Raw genomic sequence first — 24875 nt, forward strand, 5'->3', positions numbered from 1 at the left:
AAAAAAAAAAAAAAAAAAAAAAAAAAAAAAAAAAAAGAATTATACACCCAAATGTCAGCAAATAACTTTTTGGTACAATTGTACCAAACAAATATTTGCAACCGATTGGCTATATAATTTCTGTATTTGAAAATTGTATGCAGGTACTGACAAACCGTCATGTGTTAGAACTGTATACTTATTTTATGCTAAAATCACATCGATCCTCCAACTACGGTCATTGCCGCTAAGTGGCGGAGTTTTTCGTTAAGCATGCATGGTTGGCCTTGTCTCGCAAACCCCTTATGCATATGTTACTATGATTCACCCGTCGTCAAACTGCCGTTGCTTGCCTGCGTCTGTTGGTGCAGTAACTAACGGCGGCTTTCTCACTGCTTCTTATCACTTTTGCTAAAAGACTGGGTAGCAACGCGACAATATGTTACGTACTACCGTCAGGCGATACCCATTTTCACGGTAGATCCAGACCGTAAGTTACTTTTGAAGACAAAAAGAAGAATTTAAGATAAAAATCGAAAAAACAGTCTTAGCTACGCAAGGTAGGTTTATTTTATCTACAAATGTATTGCGTTTCGCCTGTTCTAGGCATCATCAGACAATATATGGAGACTACAAACTGGAGTTTAAACTGCTGTTAAAGTTAATGATAAATGAATAAATTAAAAATAACAAGAGGAAGACATACACCGATTGGACTATGGAGAATAGGGCATCAGTTCTGTTTCAGTGGGTAGTGAGGGGTATAAATTTCAACTCATAAAATATTGGACAATAACTGAGCATACCGATTAAGACTGCTTGCTAATCGCAACCGAGGGGTCGAACGTAATTAAGAGTCCTATAGAACTGGGAGGTGACCGCCAGATGTCCACTGTCAGCACTTCATTACACTACCTAGAAGCAGCTTGAAAAAAGAAAATGACAGTAGAAAAAAGGAAGCTACTAAAGCGTGCTAGGGGTACATAACTTAGACAAACAGGCACACTCAGTGAAAGAAAGAACTCGTGCAAAGTACATTAAACGGCTGGACTAGTACGCCTTTGGTAAATTACTGGACGCAATAAGAATAAAGAAACAGCTAAAATTTTTTAGTAAAAATATGAAGCAACAAAGCCGGAAGGAACGCTATGCCGGAACTCTAACGTAACGATGATAACTTGGCCGTGAAGAAACCGCTTATATAATTACTGAAAGTTTTTAGCTGTTTCTTTATTCTTATTAGTGCCCAATCATTTGCCAAAGTTGTATTAGCCTAGCCATTATATTGGTGTATTTTGCACTGTTAAGTTTTTTCTGCTTATTGAATGTACCTAGTTGCCTAAGTTAGGTACACCTAGTATGCTTCAGTAGCTTTCTTTTTCCTACTGTCATTACCTTTGCTTTGGCTGTTACTTCCATTTCCTTTACGACTCTCATTCACATATGACGCGTCGTTACGATTAGGAAGAACTTCATCGGCAATGCAATGAAGCATTTACAGTGACTGTTTGGCTGTTGCCTCCAAGTTCTTTGGGCTCTTATCCACGTTTGAAGTCTCGGTTACTATTAGGACGAGTTTCATCTGTGATGTAATGAAGCATTGACATTGGCTATTAAGTTCATTAATTGTGCAGTATTTCATGAGTTAAAATTTATACACCTCACCACCGTCTGAATCACAGAAGTGGCCTTGTTCTCCGTAGTCCAACCGTTTTCCTCTTGTTATATTTAATTCATTCATTTATGATTGCCTTTAATAGCAATTTATAATTACGACCGTTTGTAACTCCCCAGAATCTTTGATGATGCCTTGAATAGGACAAACGCGTTGCATTTAATACCAGTTTTTTTCTGTTCTAAGGATCTTTTGCGGTTGCTGCACAAGTCTACATCTACACCTACGTGATTACTCTCCTATTCACAATAAAGTGCCTGACAGAGGGTTCGATGAACCACCTTCAAGCTGTCTCTCTAACGTTCCACTCTCGAACGGCACGCGGGAAAAACGAGATCTTAAATTTTTCTGTGCGAGCCCTGATTTCTCTTATTTTATCATGATGATCATTTCTCCCTATGTAAGTGGGTGGCAACAGAATGTTTTCGCAATCGGACGAGAAAACTGGTGATTGTAATTTCATGAGAAGATCCCGTCGCAACGAAAAGCGCCTTTGTTTTAATGGTTGCCACTCCAATTCACGTATTATGTCTGTGACACTATCTCCCCTATTTCGCAATAATACAAAATGAGCTTCCCTTCTTTGTACTTTTTCGATGTCATCCGTCAGTCCCACCTGATGCGGATCCCTCACCGCACAGCAATACTCCAAAATAGGGCGGACAAGAACTGCAGTCTCTTTAACAGACCTGTTGCACCTTCTAAGTGTTCTGCCAGTGAATCGCAGTCTTTGGTTTGCACTACCCACAATATTATCTATGTGACCGTTCCAATTTAGGTTATTTGTAATTGTAATTGTGTTTAGCTGAATTTACAACCTTTAGATTTGTTTGACTTATTGCGTAATCGAAATTTAGCTGATTTCTTTTAGTGCTCACATAGATAACTTCACACAGTGCCACTGTGGTAGCCGGGGAGTGGAGTTAATTTAACATAAAAGAAGAATATTTTGTTTCTGCAAATGACGCATGACATACAGTGTACCGCTTGAGTGAAATAGAGCTTTTTGTCTTTCTGGTGTCAATGCCATTAAAGGGTTTCTGTTGTTGCGGCATCATCTCCGTTTGATAGAACTGCTTTCCAAGAGACATGTCTTTCATAAAAGCTATCGATAGTGCCTGTCTAGCGTTTACATCTGATAGATACTGTTGGAGCTCTCAGCAAGAATATGCTTTTAGCTGTGGGCACTCAGTAGGGCGTAGTTGCGTCAGATACTGTAGAGATACTAACAAATTGTGTATCATCTGTTGCAGCGCTCGTGACAAACCTCTGTGTCTGTGAGTTAAAAGATAGATCGTGTCGAAGTGGGTGCGCGAGCCGTGAAATGAAATACCTTCTCACATGAACACAGCACGAGAACTGACAGATGGCGCCGATTTGTGTGAACTGACGACCGCGCTCTGAGGGAGAAAAAAGGAAGGACGTAAAACGGAAATGAATGACGCGGGGGCGGCCAATTACTCAGGAAGCGCCGACATAGTACACATTAGTCTCGGCTCTCCTGCAGAGCGCCGCAGGCGGCAGGCAGGCAATCGGTTGGCGCTGAGCGGACCTCGTTTTGGCCGCTTCTGGTCGCATCATTTGATGGCGAGTGGTTACAGTGCGCGTCCTCATTGGCCTTCGGAAACTACAGCTCATCTTTATAGCTGGCGCATAAATCAACTCTGGGAAATTCCTTTATAAGAAACTAGGTCGTACGGCTCTATCAAACACATGCTTCTACCGATTCTGGTTGTGATAATTTATTAATTTAATATTACGAAGACAGAAGAACAAATTTTAGAACTAACTAGACACTTGTTGTTGTTGTTGTCTTCAGTCCTCAGACTGGTTGATGCAGCTCTCCATGCCAGTAAAGCTGCATGCCCTCGGGAAAAATTACGGCTGTAGTTTCCCCTTGCTTTCAGCCGTTCGCAGTACCAGCACAGCAACGCCGTTTTGGTTAGTGTTGCAAGGCCAGATCAGTCAGTCATCCAGACTGTTGCCCCTGCAACTACTGAGAAGGCTGCTGCCCCTCTTCAGGAACCACACGTTTGTCTGGCCTCTCAACAGATACCCCTCCGTTGTGGCTGCACCTACGGTGCGGCCATCTGTATCGCTGAGGCACGCAAGCCTCCCCACCAACGGCAAGGTCCATGGATCATGGGGGTAGGACTAGACACTTAGTTCCGTTAAAGTTTGTATTTGAACTGATGAAGGTCCACTATAAATCCATAGCCCTCTGACGTCAGCCTGTGAGGTCCAAATGTACATCAGCTGCAATGAGGTTGGAACACCAAGCTTGGGGAAATTTGAGCAGTCGTTCTTCCAACTCGGCACACGCGAATACGTGGTACAGCGGGACGTACACTCTACAATTTATTTCACAGAGGTCTGTGAAGAGTAATAGTAAATTTACAAGCTGACATAAGTACACTACTAGCCATTAAAATTGCTACACCACCAAGATGGTTCAAATGGCTCTGAGCACTATGGGACTTAACAGCTATGGTCATCAGTCCCCTAGAACTTAGAACTACTTAAACCTAACTAACCTAAGAACAGCACACAACACCCAGCCATCACGAGGCAGAGAAAATCCCTGACCCCGCCGGGAATCGAACCCGGGAACCCGGGCGAACCACCAAGATGACATGCTAAACGCGCGAAATTTAACCGACAGGAAGAAGATGCTGTGATATGCAAATGATTAGCTTTTCAGAGCATTCACACAATGTTGGCGCCGGTAGCGACACCTACAACGTGCTGGCACGAGGAAATTTTCCAACCGATTTCTCATACACAAACAGCAGTTGACCGGCGTTGCCTGGTGAAACGTTGTTGTGGTGCCTCGTGTAAGGAGGAGAAATGCGTACCGTCACGTTTCCGACTTTGGCAAAGGTCGGATTGTAGCCTATCGCGATTGCGTTTTATCGGATGGCGACATTCGCCTTGGTAGAGATCCAATGACTGGTAGCAGAATATGGAATCGGTGGGTTCAGGAGGGTAATACGGAACACCGTGCTGGATCCCAACGGCCTCGTATCACTAGCAGTCGAGATGACAGGCATCTTACCCGCATGGCTGTAACGGATCGTGCAGCCACATCTCGATCCCTGAGTCAACAGACGGGAACGTTTGCAAGACAATAACCGTCTGCACGAACAGTTCTACGACGTTTGCAGCGTGGACTATCAGCTCGGAGACCATGGCTGTGGTTATCCTTGACTCTGCATCACAGACAGGAGCGCCTGCGATGGTATACTCAACGACGAACCTGGGTGCACTAATGGCAAAACGTCATTTTTTCGGATGAATCCATGTCCTGTTTACAGCATCATGATGGTCGCATCCGTGTTTGGCGACATCGCGGTGAACGCACATTGGAAGCGTGTATTCGTCATCGCCATACTGTCGTATCACCCGGCGTGATGCTATGGTGTGCCATTGTTTACATGTCTGGGTCACCTCTTGTTCGCATAGACGGCACTTTGAACAGTGGACGTTACATTTCAGGTGAGTCACGACCCGTGGCTCTAGCCTTCATTCGATCACTGCGAAACCCTACATTTCAGCAGGATAATGCACGACCGCATGTTGCAGGTCCTGTACGGGCCTTTCTGGATACAAAAAATGTTCGACTTCTACCCTGGCCAGCATATTCTCCAGATCTCCCACCAATTGGAAACGTCTTTTCAATGGTGGCCGAGCAACTGGCTCGTCACAATACGCCAGTCACTACTCTTGATGAACTGTGGTATCGTGTTGAAGCTGCATGGGCAGCTGTTCCTGCACACGCCATCCAAGCTCTGTTTGACTTAATGCCAGGCGTATCAACGCCGTTATTACGGCCAGAGGTGGTTGTTCTGGGTACTGATTTCTCAGGATCTATGCACCCAAACTGCGTGAAAATGTAATCACATGTCAGTTCTAGTATAATATATTTGTCCTATGAATAGCCGTTTATCATTTGCATTTATTCTTGGTGTATCAATTTTTATGTAACTCATAAAAAAGACATAGTTGACTGTAAATGGAACAGAATTAATGGGAAATGTAGTAACTGCTTCTAATGAGATCTTTGTTTGACGTTAAGTTTTATGCCGTGTTGAATGTGATGAACCCAACTTGTAACTGTACAGTATTTTCAGTGACAACATCACGGCGAAGTCGGAATCGATTGATGGCCTCCGTGTATGCCAGAGACGGTTTTGGAACAAAATATAAAGATATGTTAAATCATAGATGTGATATCGATAGCTACGATGCCACAACGTAGGTGCGTTCTGGTAGGTTTTAACTACGAGAGCGGACGAACAAAGCCGACCACAGCGCCCTCTAGCCGAGGCTGTGGAGCTCGACGAGCGCCGCTCCACATTCAGTCCATTTGATCAAGAGCAGACGGTCTAGCAACTTAGCTTCTACTTGTAGGGGAGGGCTAGCCATTATACCATTATAGACTTTGCCCTTGTAACTTCTAGTAACTGTTAGCTTCAATACATAAACGGCTTCGCACCTGCGTACTCATCTGTACCAAACTTAATTAATGTGTTTGTATATGTTTATGCACCAGCAAAGGTGCTTTAACTTATAGTACCGAAGTACTTCATCTTTTCCCTGCACCTACTCGCGTCCTTCACTCTCGGCCTGGTTTGCAGAAGCAGTTTGCAGGAGCAGATCCACGTGTTGCGTATCGAGGCGGGATACAAAAACAGACGTGCTCGTATCGTCCAGAAGAGTAAGCTGTAGTTCAGTCACATAGACTCATGCAGTAAGTCTAAGTGGTCATTACGACTATTTGCTCACTGTTTGAGGAGCAGTTAAACATCTGGCAACCTATTCAATAGAGAGGCCGTCTTGACTCAACTGAGAAACGCCAAATTAGAATTGGTAAAGTGCCCGAGCGTATCGGATTAAATATGGTCCTTGGCTACCAGTTCAATAGATCATCTCATTTGTATACCAACAAAGACGTCAATAACGTCTTGAAAACCGTTATACTTCTCTATGCCTTTGTATTTTGCTTAAACGTATGCATCGCTATTTGTTCTGGACGGTTTGAATGGTAGACTGTGGAAAGACCTCAGCAACTCCTTTGCAAGAAACACACATCTGGAACAGCGTACACCAACACCGACTTGACTTAAGGAAACTGTGTGGCACACGAAGAAAAGATTTTATGTAAAATGCAAACTTTTTCCCGTGTGAGATGCTGACTAAATCGAATTCTGATGTCTTGTAGACGTGAAAGATGCATTTTTAACTGCAGAGCGGAATGCCCAGAAAGTTGTGCAGTAAAATGGTTTTCTCCTTGTAGAGCATCTCTCTGACAATGTGATCCTGCAAGAATAACATCGATCTGTGCAAGTGTGTTTTGTCAGAGACAGTGAGAGGTTTATTTGCTAACTTTCAATACCCGCAGAAGGGTGTCTAATTAGCCTCTTCTAAAACTCTGCACCTTGTAGAAAAGTAGGTAAGCTTTATTGTCACTAGAAATGAATGACATATCCGAATCAATGTTACGAAGTTGCAGGTGGAAAATGGGGAAATTCACTCACGGAAGCGACCTGGATGAAGGGTGGATAGTTACGGCGCGACGCATGGGGTCGAGAATCCCGCAAACAGCAAAACTGGTCAGCTGTTCGCTTGCTGCTACGGCGAGCGTTTATGGGAAGTGGTTGAAGGACTTTGAAACCACAAGAAGGTGACAAATTGTTGAACATCCACTACTGATCACAGGACATGGAGGCTGTTGGCTTTCCCACACTGTGGCAGATCTGCCGGCCGGGATGGCCGAGCGGTTCTAGGCGCTACAGTCTGGAACCCTGCGAGCGCTACAGTCTCAGGTTAGAATCCTGCCTCGGGCATGGATGTGTGTGATGTCCTTAGGTTAGTTAGGCTTAAGCAGTTCTATGTTCTAGGGGACTGATGACCGCTTCCCACGCCCGGGTTCCCGAGTTCGATTCCCGGCGGGGTCAGGGATTTTCTCTGCCTCGTGATGACTGGGTGTTGTGTGATGTCCTTAGGTTAGTTAGGTTTAAGTAGTTCTAAGTTCTAGGGGACTGATGACCATAGATGTAAGTTCCATAGTGCTCAGAACCATTTGAATCAATTTTTTTGGACTGATGACCTAAGAAGTTAAGTCCCATAGGGTTCAGAGCCATTTGAACCATTTGTGGCAGATCTGACGGCAGAGTACAACTTCAATGACTCCTGTAACTGGGGCAAAACACAACGTGTTTATATGGACTGTGTTAAGACAAAATATAATGACAATTATATACGCTCTACATACGTATGGCTCATATATGACGGAAATGCAGGGTTGATACATTAATGTACAATGTTTTTCTCCTTGAAGATAACAGTAAAAACCGAAATCCGTAGAGAAAGAACTTAAAATTATACACCTGATAACATAAATAAGATTTTTCCAAATTACGTAAGTCTGCAGGCTTTCGTGGCCGTTGTTACTAAAGTTAAAATCTTCTGAGTTGTTAGGCAGCATCACATTTCCTTAAAAAATAATCGACGTTTCGTTACCTCTGTTCGGATCTTCTTCAGGATGTTACGGTGTCCACTATTGCCACGACACTATTGTCCTAGCAATGGTGGACACCGTAACATCCTGAAGAAGATCTCAGCAGAGGGGTCGAAACTCCGATTATTTTTTAAGGAAATATGACGAGGCCTAACAACCTAGAATATTTGAACTTTTTCCAAGATTTGAGACACGCTATGTTTCCACTGATTTTTCTGAGCGGTACGTTGATAACTCACGGAAACGGCCCCGTTTGCTGCCTTGTGTGGAACGTGTTGTACACTGCAGCGAGCGGAACGGAGTGGCCGCAGTAACGCCGTCCACCCGGCACGCCGCCGCTCAGCACACGCGCTGCCGCCGCCTCTCGCCCAAGACGCATCTTTCTGCTCGGCTGGCAGAACTGACGACTTCCTCGCGACAGTCTCCTCAGACAATGGCCCCGCTAAGATGAATGGTAATCTACTTGAATGAACGGGATGCACATCCTCGAACTTTCCAGCCGCTGAGAAAGTCAAACATTCTGTTATTTCGAAGAAGCAAATCTTGTTTCGGTACCACACAGTTAATTGATGTTTCCTAACAGTAGTTTTAAGTACGTTGCCAACTACGTTCTTTCAACCCGCATGCAAACTGATGGGTTGACTCATCACACAAGTACAGTGTCGGCGAAGTATGGACTCAATAAAACGGTTACTTCTTAACTACGCTATACATTGAGAATAGTTATTGGGGTTGGTGCAAAAGTTCTTAGCGTGTTTCCAGATTCACGAAACAGAGACTTTAGTTACCAATAATATATTCTCCTTCACCGGGAGAAAACCCTGAAAAATCCGGGAATTTTTCATTGTTTCAGTTTTTCGTTAAATTTTTGTAACTTTGACTGGTAAGAACCAATACTCTAACAAAAAATATTACTGTAACTCGCTACTGTAGAATAATACTGCAGCAATAAAACACGTACGAGAGAAAAAAAAACGAAAATAAAACTTAAGTTGCAAAGGAACTTTACCATATACAAGAACAAAACACAGTGCTCATATAAGCGTCTGCCAACAGCAAAAGGCGTCAAACGCTATAGGAAGACTGTGCAATGTTTAATAACAAGAAATTGTCTCCGGTGAGCGTGACGTCACAACTGTTTACATTTGATTCGTTCGAGCGGTTGCGTGCGAGCTTATGTGCATGTGCAGTTGCGTATGAGTTGTACCGTCTCCCGCTGCTGGCTGCATAAGTGTGGCAGTTAGCTGTATAAACAACAGCAGCAAGCAGCCCGATGCTATACGGAAAAATTTTACTGGTGCGCCTAAGCTTTCAGACTCACGTATGCGCAACAGATCCGGAACTAGGGGGCGGGGGCAAACCGGGGGTATCTGACACCAGTGGCAATTTCAGGGGGGGGGGGGGGGGCAAAGACGCTGGGGTAAATCTTATATTCTGCGACTGTAGAAATCACGTAGGTTTGAGACGAAGAACTCGTCTATCCACGTTCTGAGGGAATTTTCATCCGGAAAGGGAGTTTCTTGAAGATTGTTCGACGGAGAGCAGAAAAAGTGAAACTCTGAGGGCGCAAGATGAGGTAAAAAGGTGGTTGCGGAATGACTTCCCAACAAGATGAGGTAGAAAGATGGTTGCGGAATGACTTCCCAACCCAACACCTGTGTAGTGTTTCTCGTCAGTTCTAACATTCTGCGTGGTGTCTGTTGTTCTATATCGTATCTCCCTACCACTTTCGCGCAACGAAGCTCTGAGCGTGTTTTTTAGGGAATTGACTAGTTTGAACCTGGGACCTGTTGCTGCTAAGGAGACACCAGACCACATATACATGTAGAGTTCAGAAGAGTTCACTGAGACTAGCGATGATATAACCAAATACTTTATGATTTCAGCGTCAGCTCCACTCCACTCCCTGTAAAAGAATTTTAATACTAACTAAATTTAGTGGAAGGGGTTCAAGGCTTTCCTATTTTTAGTTAGCTGGTAAAATAACGTCGAAAAAGCAGTTAAGTTTACCATTGGAAATTTTATTCTACTCACAAAACATTGTTTATAAATTGCACTATTGATAAAAGGAAATGTTTTAATACAGGATGGTAAAAACCAACTGCGTTCAACTAAAATGTGAACGAATATTCCCTGAATGGGTTTCCAAGTTCTACAATGGATCGAAGGATGACCTATGCCATATCACATCTATAATCTAGGTTTAAATTAAGTTTCACAAAAATGGTCTACACTGACCCTCAATTATCTTTACTTACTTATCTAACTTGTCGTAAATTACAGTGGCTGAAGTGGCTTCTCAGTAACTATATAACAGAAAAATCATCGCGTTTCAGATTTTTACTTCAAGTGGCAAATGTGAACACCATGAGCTTTAATTGACGATCGACACTAGTATTACGCAAAAAGGGGGTGTAACAGATGAGACTTCTGCAGTTCTGAGTGAAGCATTATGTGTTGTTATGCGGCATCGCGTGCATTCATTGCCTTGTCGGTGTTCGTCAGGGGGCGGCGGCAGCACAGCTCCGCTCACCTCGCCATCTCGGAAGCAACTCTCTCCTAACTTCTCCTTACTACAATTTACCGAAGTTGGTTTAAAAAAACTATCAGGCTGTGTTTTCATCTGACCAATCAGGGTCTCAATGTTAACCTTAAGCACCGCCTACAAAAATTCTGTCTATCCAATGAGAAACGTTATACTTTTCATGGTGGGGCAATGTTTTTAAAGTTTGCAACATAACAGAGACACGAAAAAGTCTCACGCTAAAACTTGCATCTGGTGTGGTCCTTTTAGTGTTATCATAAGATCTATACTGTTCTTCTGGAGGACTCTCTTTTTTAACATGGGCTGGGGGGTGGTCCTGACATAACAGAGACGCGAAAATTTCTCACGCTAAAACTTGCGCCTGGGGTAGTCCTTTTTGTGTTATCGTAAGATCTATACAGTTCTTCTGGAGGGCTCTAGCTTTTAACATGGGCTGGGGGGTGGTCCTAGCGGTTAGCTGACGATGTGGGTGTCCGTCCCTTATCGTAGGGCCTTCCAGCCTACACGACTCTGCTCTCGGCTTCTGTTCTCGTTTCTACCCTCGGAACTGCGTCTGTCTCACGGTGGGAAGGTATGACATGCATTTAGGCATTCTTGTGTTCGTCTGTGGTATTCCATTTGCTCACTCATTACTCGTATTACATTGGTTAATTTAATGTCACGATTTATTCGGAGCTATGTCACATTTTACTGGATTTGCTTATCATGTCAGGGTTTTCATGGAAGGTGTTGGATTTGCCTGACACCTTACATATCACCACGCTTCGAACTTAATTTTTGTACTGAAGTTAGGCAATGATTGAATCGTTGTCTAAGCCAGTCAAAAATTATTCCGTGATCTAAATTTCGTTGCCTACTGTTCAGCCACGTTATTCTGTTCTATGCTAGTTTGTATTACTAATTTATATTTTTATATTCTTCCACATTATTATCAAAAATATGTTTATATTGACAAGTGAAGAATATTTTTATGCTATTATAATTATTATTTTTTAATTATTTTCTTTCTTTATTTAATTGTGAAGTTTGTTTTTTAAGAAGTTTGTTATCGAAAGTGAGGAGTTTTTCACATCAATTTTCTTAGAAATATTGTTCTTATAAATGTAGTAATTAAGTAAAATCTATTCCTAACACATTTTCTAAATCTCATGTACAAGTAAAATGTTTTTGTTTCTAGACACTAATTACAACATTGTTACACTAACAAATAAGAATTATTTCCAAGAATTGCTTTGACAAAGAAATATACATACACAAGTATTGAGATATTATCCTAACAAATGGTACAAATGTTAAAAAAAAGAGAAAACATCCAACAAGGTAATTTTTTATTCTTTTTTTTATAAGGAGAAAATAAGTAAAATATAGTTATTCTTTTATTTTTATGTGGAGAAAATAAGTGGCATATAGTTTTAGTGTTTATTATGCCTTACTTTTGTTCTTTATATACTGTTCATTTCAGAACTAATGACTTATTTTTATCGATAGTCTATTTTTTACTTAAGTCCATAATCAATGACTGTTATTTTGTAGTTTATTAGCTGTCTGGTGTGCTTAACTTACTTAGTTTTTCACATGTTTCTTTTACACAATTCCTACATCACATAATTTGATTTCACACATTCACACAATCCTATGAATGTTTAAGCATGAGGTTGGCGAATGTTTTTGCACGAAGGTGATGGACTTGAGCGAGATGGATGTGGGCAAGTATTTGATGTACAGCTTCGTTCATCGTTCCTTGTTGGCTTTGCAAGTGTGCGTTGCTGTTGTGGAGGTCCCGTAATGGAATGGAGCTGTGAGTGCAGAATCTCGTGGTTTACTGGCTTTGTATGCGTGAAAGTCATCGTTATGTGTCGCTGAAAGCGGTCGTTTTTCGTTGTAATACTTCGCAGACGACTAGTTTACAATAGGATAGGGATTTGGGAAGGTATTTCGTCTATTCTTCACCCATCTTCTTTCTTGGTCTCAATCTTGCGAATCTTCAACTTCTGTTCTTCCTGCTTTTTCTCTGCTTCTTACTTGCTTCTTGGTTCTTCTCTGGGCAGGATATGGAAATATTTATTGATAACTATTCGCTTCGAAGTTCTCCTCTTAGTAACAGTTTCATAAATTGTTTGGGTGTGTCATTTTTAATTTGTGGAAGTTTTCTTCAGTTTCGTGCATCAGCGTGCTGTTTAATAGCAGTAGTGTGACTTTTACTCATATTTTTTTGCCAGTGGTGGCTTGCCCAAGTGGTCTTCTCGTCAGGCCAATTTTTTGCTCGCTCCGCTGAGACGGGGCGTTCAGAGACCCTTCTGGCGTTCGGTGTCCTGTCCTGTCCCTGCAGGGTTTCGCCACTGTGTGGTTACGTATTCTGTCCCAGCAGGGTTCTGCCACCTTGTGGGTCGTTGCATCTCGTCCTTTATGGAGTTTTTACAATGGTTCTTACAAAAAGTTTTACTTATAATCATCTAACATATGTCTAGTAACTGCATTGTTTTACGCCTTCTTAAAAGCCTTACAAATTTTGGCGCCCTTTCCATGTTACAATTCTAAGATATTTTGAGTCTTAATGTCTACAAGAATCCTCAAATTCGTTTTTTATTTTTGTGTAGTATCGTGGTGTATAGCATTTTAGTATTTCATGCTGTTAGACTATCTACGCTTTATCCCTTCACCTTAATCTATGGTACTATTGGTGTAACTTTTGTTTTTGTTTTTATTGAAACTACTTACTTTTTCCCAACTTCCTCTCTCTTCATTCTTCCTTCTCCTGACGATCTTATCTGCAACACAGTCTTGAAATATTGTGCTGATTATTTACCAGTAATATTATTAATCTTCAAACTTGTACTGAAAGTGTTTAATACTGCCAGTCTTAGCTAAAAATACCTCTGCATTATCTTGTAAAATACCCTCTAATTATCTTTTACTGTGTTCCGAAATACCTTGAACTTCTTGCTATTTTTCGTCGATTTCTTTATGAACTTCTAACATGAGTTGAGGCGATTCCCCCTTTTGTGCATACCATCCTAATTCTTCATCCTCTTTATCTCGAGTCACTCTTAATTGTTTGTTTATAACTGGTATTTCTTCTAATTTTAGCTTTTGCTCAAAGAGAAGTGTGACATTCCCGAATGTTACGCTACCTTTCCCCATACCTATTATCGCTCGTCTCTCATTTAAAAAATCTGCACCTATAATCAAATCTACAGTTAGTTTAGATATAATCACGAAGTTGGCTTCGATCTTTTGACCTTGGCACGAAAGAGTTAACCTTGTTTGTCTCGTAAATTCCGCAGCATTGTTTCTAATATGACCTCTTAGTTTAATCTTACGTGTTTTCAGAACTGGCAATTCCTCATTGGCATTACACTGCATGAATACATTTTCTGAGATCGCAGACAGTTCACTTCCACTATCAATTACAATATTGACTGGGATATGCTTTACCATGGCCTTCACAATTGGTTGAATTTGAAAGGGTTGGTTCAGTTCTTCTTCTTCTTGCATCAACGAATCCTCCGCTGAATCATACACGAGTCTTTTCAGGAATTTCTCTTGTGAATTCGAACTTTCTGTAGGATAAGCTTCGACTGCTACTTCTCTCTCTTTTATTTCCCCTTCTCTATTTCTTCCTTCATTTACGCTTTCTTCAACATCCTCTACTTTTTCCTCATCCTCGTCTAACTTCTCCTTCTTCGTCGCTACTTCCACATAATCGCATCTAAATGCTCCAATTATCGCTTCATCACTTCCTTCATTATATACATGGGGTTGTGCGGCCATTCGTAACTTATTTTCAACTTCTGTCGACTGCGCATCCTCGTTGAATTCGCTTACCCTGGTTTCCATCTCAAATAGCTCTGCAATACTCATTACTTCGTCCTTTCCTCCTACATTCGTTGTGCATGCCTCTGGTAATTCATCTTCCTCGTCAGTATTCTCCCAATTAATTTCGTCCCATTACGATATTGCTATTTTCGTTTTCATCTGGTCCCTGCGGATTTGTTTCTTCCTTCTTCTCTTCTCGTGATAAGATTTTTACTTCTCTGTTCAAGGTGCTGCAATTATCCTGGGTCGGTGCGTCATTCTCTTTGGCATGGGCGCTTAGCTGTGAATTCGAACGTTTATCGGGGTTTGGTGGTCTTACCTCCACCTCTTCTATCTGTATTCTCTTTTCTTGTTCAGCTTGTTGATAGTGGTTTCTTTGTTGATAATTTGTTGGTTTATTGGTTCTCCAGTACCCGTTCCGGTTGTCGTTATTCCCTCTGTAATAGTTGTTGCCGTTCCTGGGTGAATTATAGTTATTGCCATATTCTCTTCTAAATCCATAACCGGTTCTTTGCTGAAATCTTTTGTCGTTTCTTGGTGCGAAGTTATCACATGGTTCGTAATTATTGTTTCTTCGTGCTGTGTCTTGTGGATTCCACTGCTTTTTGCTTTCGTTTTCACGTGCGCTTCGTCTTTTTCTTGCGTCATCTTCCGAAAATATGAACTACAGTTCCCTTAGAATACCTTGAAATGCTTCGACGTCATTGCCTCCGCGACCTACTAATGATTGCTGGTATTTCAATGGTAGCTTCATCGATCATAATTTAATCAACTCTCCGTCACAGTGTGGTACATCTAAGCATTGATTTTTCTTTGCCATTAATTCGAAAAATTTCACGGGACTCATCTCTCCTGAATTTTCAAAATATGGGTTCTGTAATAATTCGTACTTCACTCTGTTCTGTGCTTCGCTGGACCAATATCGTGAGAGAAAATTCTCTCTGAAATCTTCGTACGATCGGCATGTCGCTGCAACATTCTGCATGGTTGCTGCGACTTTTCCTGACATGTGTGCACATATAAAGTCTAATTTGTGTGCTAGCGTCCAGTGTTCTGGTAATCCTACTCGGAATTGATCAATAAAAGTTCGTGGATGTAATGAGTTTCCTTCTAGAAAGTGTTGAAATTTTCTGACTGTGAGGAAATGATCGTTGTCGTACTTCGTCATAGTTCCATATGAAATTAGCGATTCTTCTTTTGTTTCTGATCATTTCTCCCGTCGTTCTTTCCGGTTGTGGTAGATCCATCGGATATTGTCCACTGTAACTTTCGCCTACCCTTGCGTAGTATCGTTGGAGTGGTACGCAATAATTTTCTTCCATCGGTTGTGAACGTGTAGCTGAATGCATTGCACTGTATTCTTCGCGACCTGGCTTTCCATTGTCAGGTATTGGTTCGGTATCTTGTCTGGCTAACCTTGCTGCTTCATTACAAGATCCAAACTGTCTTGAAACATACATTTGTGGTTCCGCATGTGTTTGTGATGACGTTTGTTCATCAAGAATTTCGAAACGTGTTTGTTGCTGTGCAGGCTGTCTGATTTCACGTATGTTACTTTCCGCCTGTGATTGGAATCGCAAATGCGTAATATCTTCGCCAATTGCTTGTTTTTCCGGTGCTGTTACAGATACGGATGTGGTTGCAGACTCTGTGCTTGTTCGATCCTGTTCACTACGCTCTTCAATGGTTTGCAACAACTCTGTTCGCAATTTCTGAAATTGTCGCTTCGTTTGCGATTCTATTTTGACTATGCGGTTATCATATCTTTTCAGCGCTGCTTTTGTGATACGTTTGTGTAACACACTGTTTTCAACAACTTCACGCGCTGTACCTGCTGCTTGGCTAGTAATTTCGTTTAGCTGTTTCTCTAGTTTCTTGACTTCTCCCTGGGTGTTGTTACGTAATGTTTCGATCTCGTCCTGAATGTCATTACGCAATGTTTGTACGTCCGCTTGTACCTTGTCAATGTCAGTTCTCAATTGATTGTGACCTGTTATTAAGTTTTGTATCACTTCTCGAGATTCTTTTGCCTCGTCTTCAATATGACTTAGGTGTAACTGAATTTTTTTGTTTTGTTCTTTAATCTCACGCATTTGTCTCGAGGTTTCTGCATTCTGAATTTGAATTTGGTTCGCTATTTCTTTATTTTGCCTTTTCATGGTTTGCGTAATTTGTTGTAATAATTCTGCCAGATTGGTGGGTATTATTGCGTATTCTTCCGACGTCCTACGCTTTGTGTTTTCGCCCAAGTGTTGGTTCGCAACCGATTGCATTGAACTGTGCTGTGACACGTTTCTGCTCGCATTCCTTGACCTCTGTGGTGAGTGAGCTCTGATTACTTGTACTATGGGTTCTACGTATTCAAGACGCAAGTTAAAATCCTCATCGACTGTCTCTCTACTTTCCTGCTCCTCCGTCGTATGCTGACTTACGTTTTCTATGCCTTGACGTACATTATCCTCGTTATGGTGCGTTATATGTCCTATTTCTCGCGATACTGCATCGTCTATTGTACTGTCCTCTATTCTCTGTCCATTTTAGTGCTGGGTCTCTACCTCAATTCGGTCAAGGTCTCGATTTGCCATTGCTAAACTTTCCGAATCCCTCATTTTCTGTTTTAAAAGCAATTCACGCGCTCTACTTCGAGTCAACATGCGCTCATACGATCTCACGCGTTTCATTAACGTTTTGTTCACACGACTTGACACTTATTATACCCAAGACTGACAAACCATTCACTTACTTGTTGGGTCAGAACCAACTTGTCAACGATGCATCCGCCACCTGTGCGCTTGCATTGAGGAGAAATTTAATGTCACGATTTATTCGGAGCTATGTGACATACTACTGGATTTGCTTGTCATGTCAGGGTTTTCATGGAAGGTGTTGGATTTGCCTGACACCTTACACAGTCTGGCAGAATGCGTTCTTTGTTGTTGTGGTCTTCAGTCCTGAGACTGGTTTGATGCAGGTCTCCATGCTACTCTATCCTGTGCAAGCTTCTTCTCCTCCCAGTACTTACTGCATATCGGCGAACCTCAAAGTTTTTATTTCTTCTCCATGGATTTTAATACCTACTCCGAATTTTTCTTTTGTTTCCTTTACTGCTTGCTCAATATACAGATTGAATGCGAGCGAGCGTTATTGTGGAGCAGCATCACTTCAGGCAGTCTTCCTGGTCGTTGTTCTTGGACTGCGTCTAGAAGACTTCTCTGTTGTTGACAATAAATGTTAGCAGTGATTGTTACATTTTGGGCAAGCAATTCGTAATACAACACACAGTCGCAATTCCACTAGATGTATAACATTATCTGTTATGGATGCAGGCAAGCCTTTGTATGCGGAGTTGCTCCTTTATTTGGACTCAACTATTCTTTTCTTTTCCTTGTCTTAGCATAAAAATACTCTCTCTGGCCACGAGTAGCGATAAAGGATAGAAATGGACGGTGTTGTTCACGAGCCAAGTGATAACAAACAGCCAGACATGCACGTATGCCCACCCTCTGATTTTCTTCATTTTGGCTTAGAGCATCCGGTACCCATAACCCCCATTTTTTAACCTTTCTCATTGCATGCAAATGTCGCACGATTGTGGAGCGATCACTCAGTTCGTCAAGTTTACCATGTCTCGAGCACAGTGACTGCTTGTCTTCGTGCTTACCAGACCCTGCCTTGGCCAGCAAGGTCACCGGATCTCTCCCAGGTGAGAACATTTGGTGCGTTGTGGGCACGCCTGTCAGCCATATTGGGATTCTGGTGATCTAATGCACTAATGCACATGAAACCAAGGAACTCCTTCAGTCAATGCCAAGCCGAAGAACTGCTTGCATAAGAGCCAAAAGGGACCAATGTCTTAGTGACCTGCTGTAATGGTTCTTTATTTACGTGACCATTACGGCACTCCAACCCCAGTTCTCGATACCAGTAATATCGTACTACTTTTCTGCGAAGTAACAGACATATTTTTCTGACAATATTCACATTTGGTTTTATTAATGTGTAGGTACTCCGATGTATCGATATATTACAGTGATATGGTTCTTGTGTGTATTCATTTCTGTGTGACATAATTTTTGACTTACTTGTAACCGTTTTGGCGCGACTGCGCACAGAGCAGTCTTTGTTTCACTTTGCAGAAGTTAAGTTGTTATTTCGCTTTGTAAAAGAACAGTCAAGTCTTGTGTTTGGTTAAAGTGGAAATTAAATATATGAAGACTGATACAAAATTGTTTTCTTGATGATGTGACAATTAAGAAGAAGTATATGTGAATTTACAAGAAGTTTAATAACAATGTGGACCGTGGACACCAAGTCAAAAATTATTTCTACCATACCATTGTTCTCCTCTGAGATTGATTGATCATTAAGAATTTCCTGAAAAACGAATTTGTTTGGTCTTCAAATATTGATAAAATACAGATCTGGACCTTCTAGGAGTCAAAGTGGAATCACCCTAGAATCAACAAGATGAGCCATAACAACTTCGACGAAATCTGCGTGGGAATCCATTCAAGATAAGTGACAAAATTAATGACTTTTTTACAGTGGCTTCATAATTTCCATTCTGACGATATCATCCACAGTCAATAACTTTGTTGTTGCCCGATAAAGCGAACATATGCTGCGTGAGCAACATTATTAATCTGATTTCTAACTTACTTTGCAAGTGGTGGTATTGTTAGACTGCTCAGCTCCTGAAATTCTTTTTCTTGAATAAATCATACAATCATTAGTTTGTCTGTACATTTAACACGTACATCATTTCAACCGATCTTGTTAATTCCTTCGTGGTGCGTCATCCTTTTCTTTTTTTTTTTAAAAAAAAAAGAAAAAGAAAATGTAGTGTAGATAACGTGCATATTGTGTTTGTGATGCTCTCTCACAAGTTTACTCCACTTGTGAGGTGATTCCAGTTTCTCTTACAAATACTGTTCCAGAGGTTATAAACATAAAACAGAAATTATGAGATTTTAATGATCGGGTCTCGGAAGCAAGTTGCTCAGGATACGGTGTGGCAGTAATTAAAGTGGGGCAAAGTACTGCCCATGGCCGTGTGAGGGCAGTACTACTTGAAAGGGCATGCTGTGAATGAGGGAAACCACTTTTTCCTATGTGATATATTTCGCCAAATGGAATTACTTTTACGTGCAAATGTTGTTCCAAGTAACATTTTTTCATCTAAGTCTTTAGTTTTGCTGTTTGTTTTCGATATGAACGTTATATAGTCCCATCTTCAGAGATCCATATCACTGCCCAATCAATCGACAGTGAAATACACGGTGTACAAAAAAGAATCATCCGATTTAAAAAAAATCATAACATGTTATTTGAGATTTGTGCGCGAACAACGTGCTATTGGGAACAGCAAACTTTCATGTTTTACACGGTTTCCGCTAGGTTGCAGCAGTGTGCGCCCACTTCAGTTGTAGTAAATATGGTGTCGGGACAACAGAAAACGTTTTATTTTCTACGTTTTGCGCAGTGCGGGTCAGTAATAACTATTCAGTGTAACTTTCGTACTAGGCTATGGATCCTACTACAGCACGGGGCATTAGAAGATAGCATGAACTATTCCGAGAAACAGGTTGTTTGTGTAAAGGCAAATCGCCGGGCCGTCCCCGAGCGTCTGACATGGCGTCGAACGCATCCGACATAGTTTCACGAGGAGTCCGTCGAAATCCGTTTGCCGTGCAGCTCGACAGCTCAAAATGCCCCCGATATCCGTCTCGCGTGTGTTGCGTCGACGTTTATACATGAAACCATACTGCAAGCTCCACGTGAAGGTGACAAACAACAACGTGTGGAGTTCTGTAATTTCGTTCTTGGCAAGATGGAGGAAGATAGTTTTCTTCCAGGCGTAATGTTTAGTCACGAGGCAACATTCCATTTAAAAGGAAAGTTGAAGCGTCATAATGTGAGAACAACAACAATTCATGAACTGAGACATCGCGTAACAGCAGCTGTGGAAGCTGTAACTCAAGAAATGCTCGCTGGAGTGCCGGAACAATTTGTATACCGCATTGACTTGTGCCGTTCATCTCAAGGGGGGCATATTAAACACCTATGAAAAGGTACGAAAAAGAAACTTTTTGAGTTCACCGTTCATCAAAAAACAAAATTCATTTTATATGTTTATTAGTTTCAGAAATATAGAGGTGCCAAATAGGATGTTTCTTTCTGATACAACCTGTACAGATAGTAGATCAAATAGCGTACATATAAAAGACACGTTGTGCAAACTCACCGTAATATTACAACATATCAATTAATGTGTCAGTCACCTGTCTGAACACAAGCACTATCTCTAAATAACAAATTAGCATTAGTGACTTGATTTGTTACTGATCATTGCAATACGGCTGCTTTTCATTTGTTATTACACTTCGACCCGTTACATGTGTATTGGTACTAGCTAAATATCGCGAAATGTCCACTAATACAATATATATGTTGTACTTGCAAATTTGAAATCTACTTTCTTTTCTGGAAGATGGTTCTCGTCTTAATGTCAATTGGTTGGAAACCAGACGTTAAAGCAGACCATTTGTCGCAGACGTTAAGCTGTTATGCAGTCCATTTATTAAGAATATGATAATACGTACAGAAAAAGTAATGTTAAAAGCAGTTATTTAATACAAAGCAAATTATAAGAAGAACACAGTTGTCGGGAATGGCCACGTTAATGAGGAGAACAACATAATTTCTTATGTCAGATTTCATTCCGTAATTGTAACTGTCAACTGCAAGCACTGTCACATACGTGTAAGGACATCTGATTGACGATAGTCAGGTTCCATCTATCCATGCGAGAGCAACAGTCCCGGAAATCTAGTAACGTTACGGGTGTAACCAACAATAGTTTCCCCACTATAACGGAAAAAAACCAGTCCAAAGTTGCGAATTTAACTTTTTTATTCTCTCGATGACTAGTTTCGGACAGTGACTCATCTTCAAATCATTGTAACATAGTCTTGTTATTACAGCATGCTGGAGATCGTAAATAATGTTCTTATAAGGTTCACTGACAATCACAAGAGCCGTCGTGAGATCAACCGCTGTGCTGAAATCACGCAGCTGATGATTGCTGACGAGTTCTCTGTATCTTCATCTGACTGCAACCGCGGTAGAACTTTTATACAAAATCTGTACATCCACACAGAATCCTTGGCAGTGGACTACAATGTAACAATTATTTATGAAATTAATTTAATATCAGTTTGTTTGTAATAATGCCCGACTGCTCTGTGCGCAGTCGCGCCAAAACGATTACAAGTAAGTCAAAAATTATGTCACACAGAAATGAATACACACCAGAATTATATCACTGTAATATATCGATACATCGGAGTACCTATACATTAATAAAACCAAATGTGAATATTATCACAAAAATATGTCTGTTACTTCGCAGAAAAGTAGTACGATATTACTGGTATCAAGAACTGGGGTTGGAGTGCCGTAATGGTCACGTAAATAAAGAACCATTACAGCAGGTCAGTAAGACATTGGTCCCTTTTGGCTCTTATGCAAGCAGTTCTTCGGCTTGGCATTGACTGAAGGAGTTCCTTGGTTTCATGTGCATTAGTGCATTAGATCACCAGAATCCCAATATGGCTGACAGGCGTGCCCACAATGCACCAAATGTTCTCACCTGGGAGAGATCCGGTGACCTTGCTGGCCAAGGCAGGGTCTGGTAAGCACGAAGACAAGCAGGAGAGGACCTCGCCGCATGTGGTGGTCTTTATCTTTCTGAAATGTTAGCCCAGGACGACTTGCCATGGAGGCCAACAAAACTGGGCGTAAAATATCGTCGACGTACCACACTGTTGCTAGGCTGCCGCAGATGGCAACCAACGGGATACTGCTATGAAAAAATGACACTTCTGACGATCACTCCTGGTTGTCGGGCGGCGTTAGGTTGGTATCCCACCTCTGTCTGGGACGTCTTTAGACAGTCTTCACTAGTTATCAGGGCTCTATTCGAAGCGGGACTCATCACTGAAGACAATTCTACTCCAGTCGATGCGTGCCAGACTGAAGACGGGTTCAGAGGTTCAACAGTCACAACATACATAGAAATTCTGCTCGGAGCGTGATATCTGACAACGTAGTCGCAAGTAAACAGGTGAACTCGCTCATTAATGCGTCTTTCCTACGTTAATGTTTGCATGAGTTATGTGATCTCCGTTTAATTTTACTGTTGTTTTTTTTACATCATTTTTTTTTCTGATTATTATCGCCGTTCCCGGGCATCAGAGCTACTCTATACGAAAGCGGAGAGTTCTATCGTGCAACATGAGATTCCTGGGAGCATTGGTTTTCTGCCGTTGTTTTCATGCTTACATGTCTGAATAGCCAGTGGAGGCTTCGTTCCCACGCAGATATATTCGCTCCCCTGGCGAAGTTTGCACAGCTGCCGCTGGTGATTGCACATCCCACTTGCCTGCGGCTGGGTCAGCAGAGAAATTGGAAACGGATGGTTATTCCGATCTACATAAAACAACCAAAATGCTAGAACCGGTAGGATTTTTCCACTGCATGCCTTTATAAATTTTCGCTAAGTTATCATCTACTTATGTTAATTCCTTCTGTTCTATTCGAAGAATAATAGCGAGTACTTTGGCGGGGGAAGATATTCCATACAACAGTAGGCGTTAGGTACCCGTGTATTGCATTAGCTACTGGGCGCTTAGAAGTCGTAAAATCATGAATTGGAATACAGCTGAGCTAGTGTTCAAATCTCAACACCTTCCTCAGGTTAATCGTATCTTCGTGGACTTCGTTATATAAAATATTTGCGCACATGGAAGCATTATCTGTACATGCCTAGTAAACTGCAAGGATAAAAGTTACTACCTGATCTGACGACTTCAATATTTTTCTGTTTGGTGGTAAATTGCAGTTTCAAATCTTGAAATTTATTACTGAAATTGAACTCAGCTGTTAACGGGTATAGATGTACTAGGTAAAGCGACCTATGAAACTTTGTGTCGTACCAGGACTCATACCTGAATTTCCCTCCAAGCGCGAGTGGCTACCTTGCCATTTAGACTATCCGAGCACACTCCCTGGACAGACCCGAATTTCCATGTGTCATGAACCTATCTATTCCTTCTCATAGATTATTAATTCATTTATCCATAATCCCACATTATCTGACTCCCATGAGGTCTTAGAAGCAAGACCACGAGAACCGGGTCGGGAATTTTCTCCACCCGGGGACTGGGTGTTTGTGTTTTCCTCATCGTTTCATCATCATTTGGAAAGTGGTGAGACAGGACAGTGAAAAGATTTGGAACTGCACGGGAGCTGATAACCATGCAGCTGAGCGCCCCTCAAACCAAAAATATTCGTCATCAAGACAACGAGAAGTCACTGACTATCGCTGTCAACGATAATACACAGTTCAATAAATATTTCCCTCGTCACAGGACCGTTTTCGCCTTACATAAATTTTCATATTTAACAACAACAACAAGTTCAAGAGATGTGCGAGTACAGATAAATCAATAAGTAATACTCAGTGGGAAGAAACGAGTAGGTGTGTAAATGATGGAAGTTTGGGTAAGTCTGGGAAGTGTGGTCGGATTGCCTAAGTGGTGAGGCTACCGCTCGCAATAAATAAATCCGGGTTCGAGTCCCAGTATGGGACTACTAGCAGATAGTGTCGGAGGTTCCATACAACTTTTCGCGGATGATGCTGTAGTATACAGAGAAGTTGCAGCATTAGAAAATAGCAGGGAAATGCAGGAAGATCTGCACCGGATAGGCACTTGGTGCAGGGAGTGGCAACTGACCCTTAACATAGACAAATGTAACGTATTTGCGAATACATAGAAAGATGGATCCTTTATTGTATGATTATTTGATAGCGTAACAAACACTGGTAGCAGTTACTTCTGTAAAATATCTGCGAGTATGCATACGGAATGATTTGAAGTGGAATGATCATATAAAATTAATGGTTGGTAAGGCGGGTGCCAGGTCGAGAATCATTGGGAGAGTCCTTAGAAAATGTAGCCCATCAACAAAGGAGGTGGCTTGCTAAACGCTCGTTCGACCTATACTTGAGTATTGCTCATCAGTGTGGGATCCGTACTAGGTCGGCTTGACAGCGGAGACAGAGAAGATCCAAAGAAGAGCGGCGCGTTTCGTCAGAGGGTTATTTGGTAAGCGTGATAGCGTTACGGAGATGTTTAGCAAACTCAAGTAGCAGACTCTGCAAGAGAGGCGCTCTGCATCGCGGTGTAGCTTGCTGTCCAGGTTTCGAGAGGGTGCGTTTCTGGATGAGGTATCAAATATATTGCTTCCCCCAACTTATACCTCCCGAGGAGATCCCA

Source organism: Schistocerca cancellata, chromosome 2 (genome assembly GCF_023864275.1).
Source record: "Schistocerca cancellata isolate TAMUIC-IGC-003103 chromosome 2, iqSchCanc2.1, whole genome shotgun sequence".
Classification (NCBI taxonomy): Eukaryota; Metazoa; Arthropoda; class Insecta; order Orthoptera; family Acrididae; genus Schistocerca; species Schistocerca cancellata.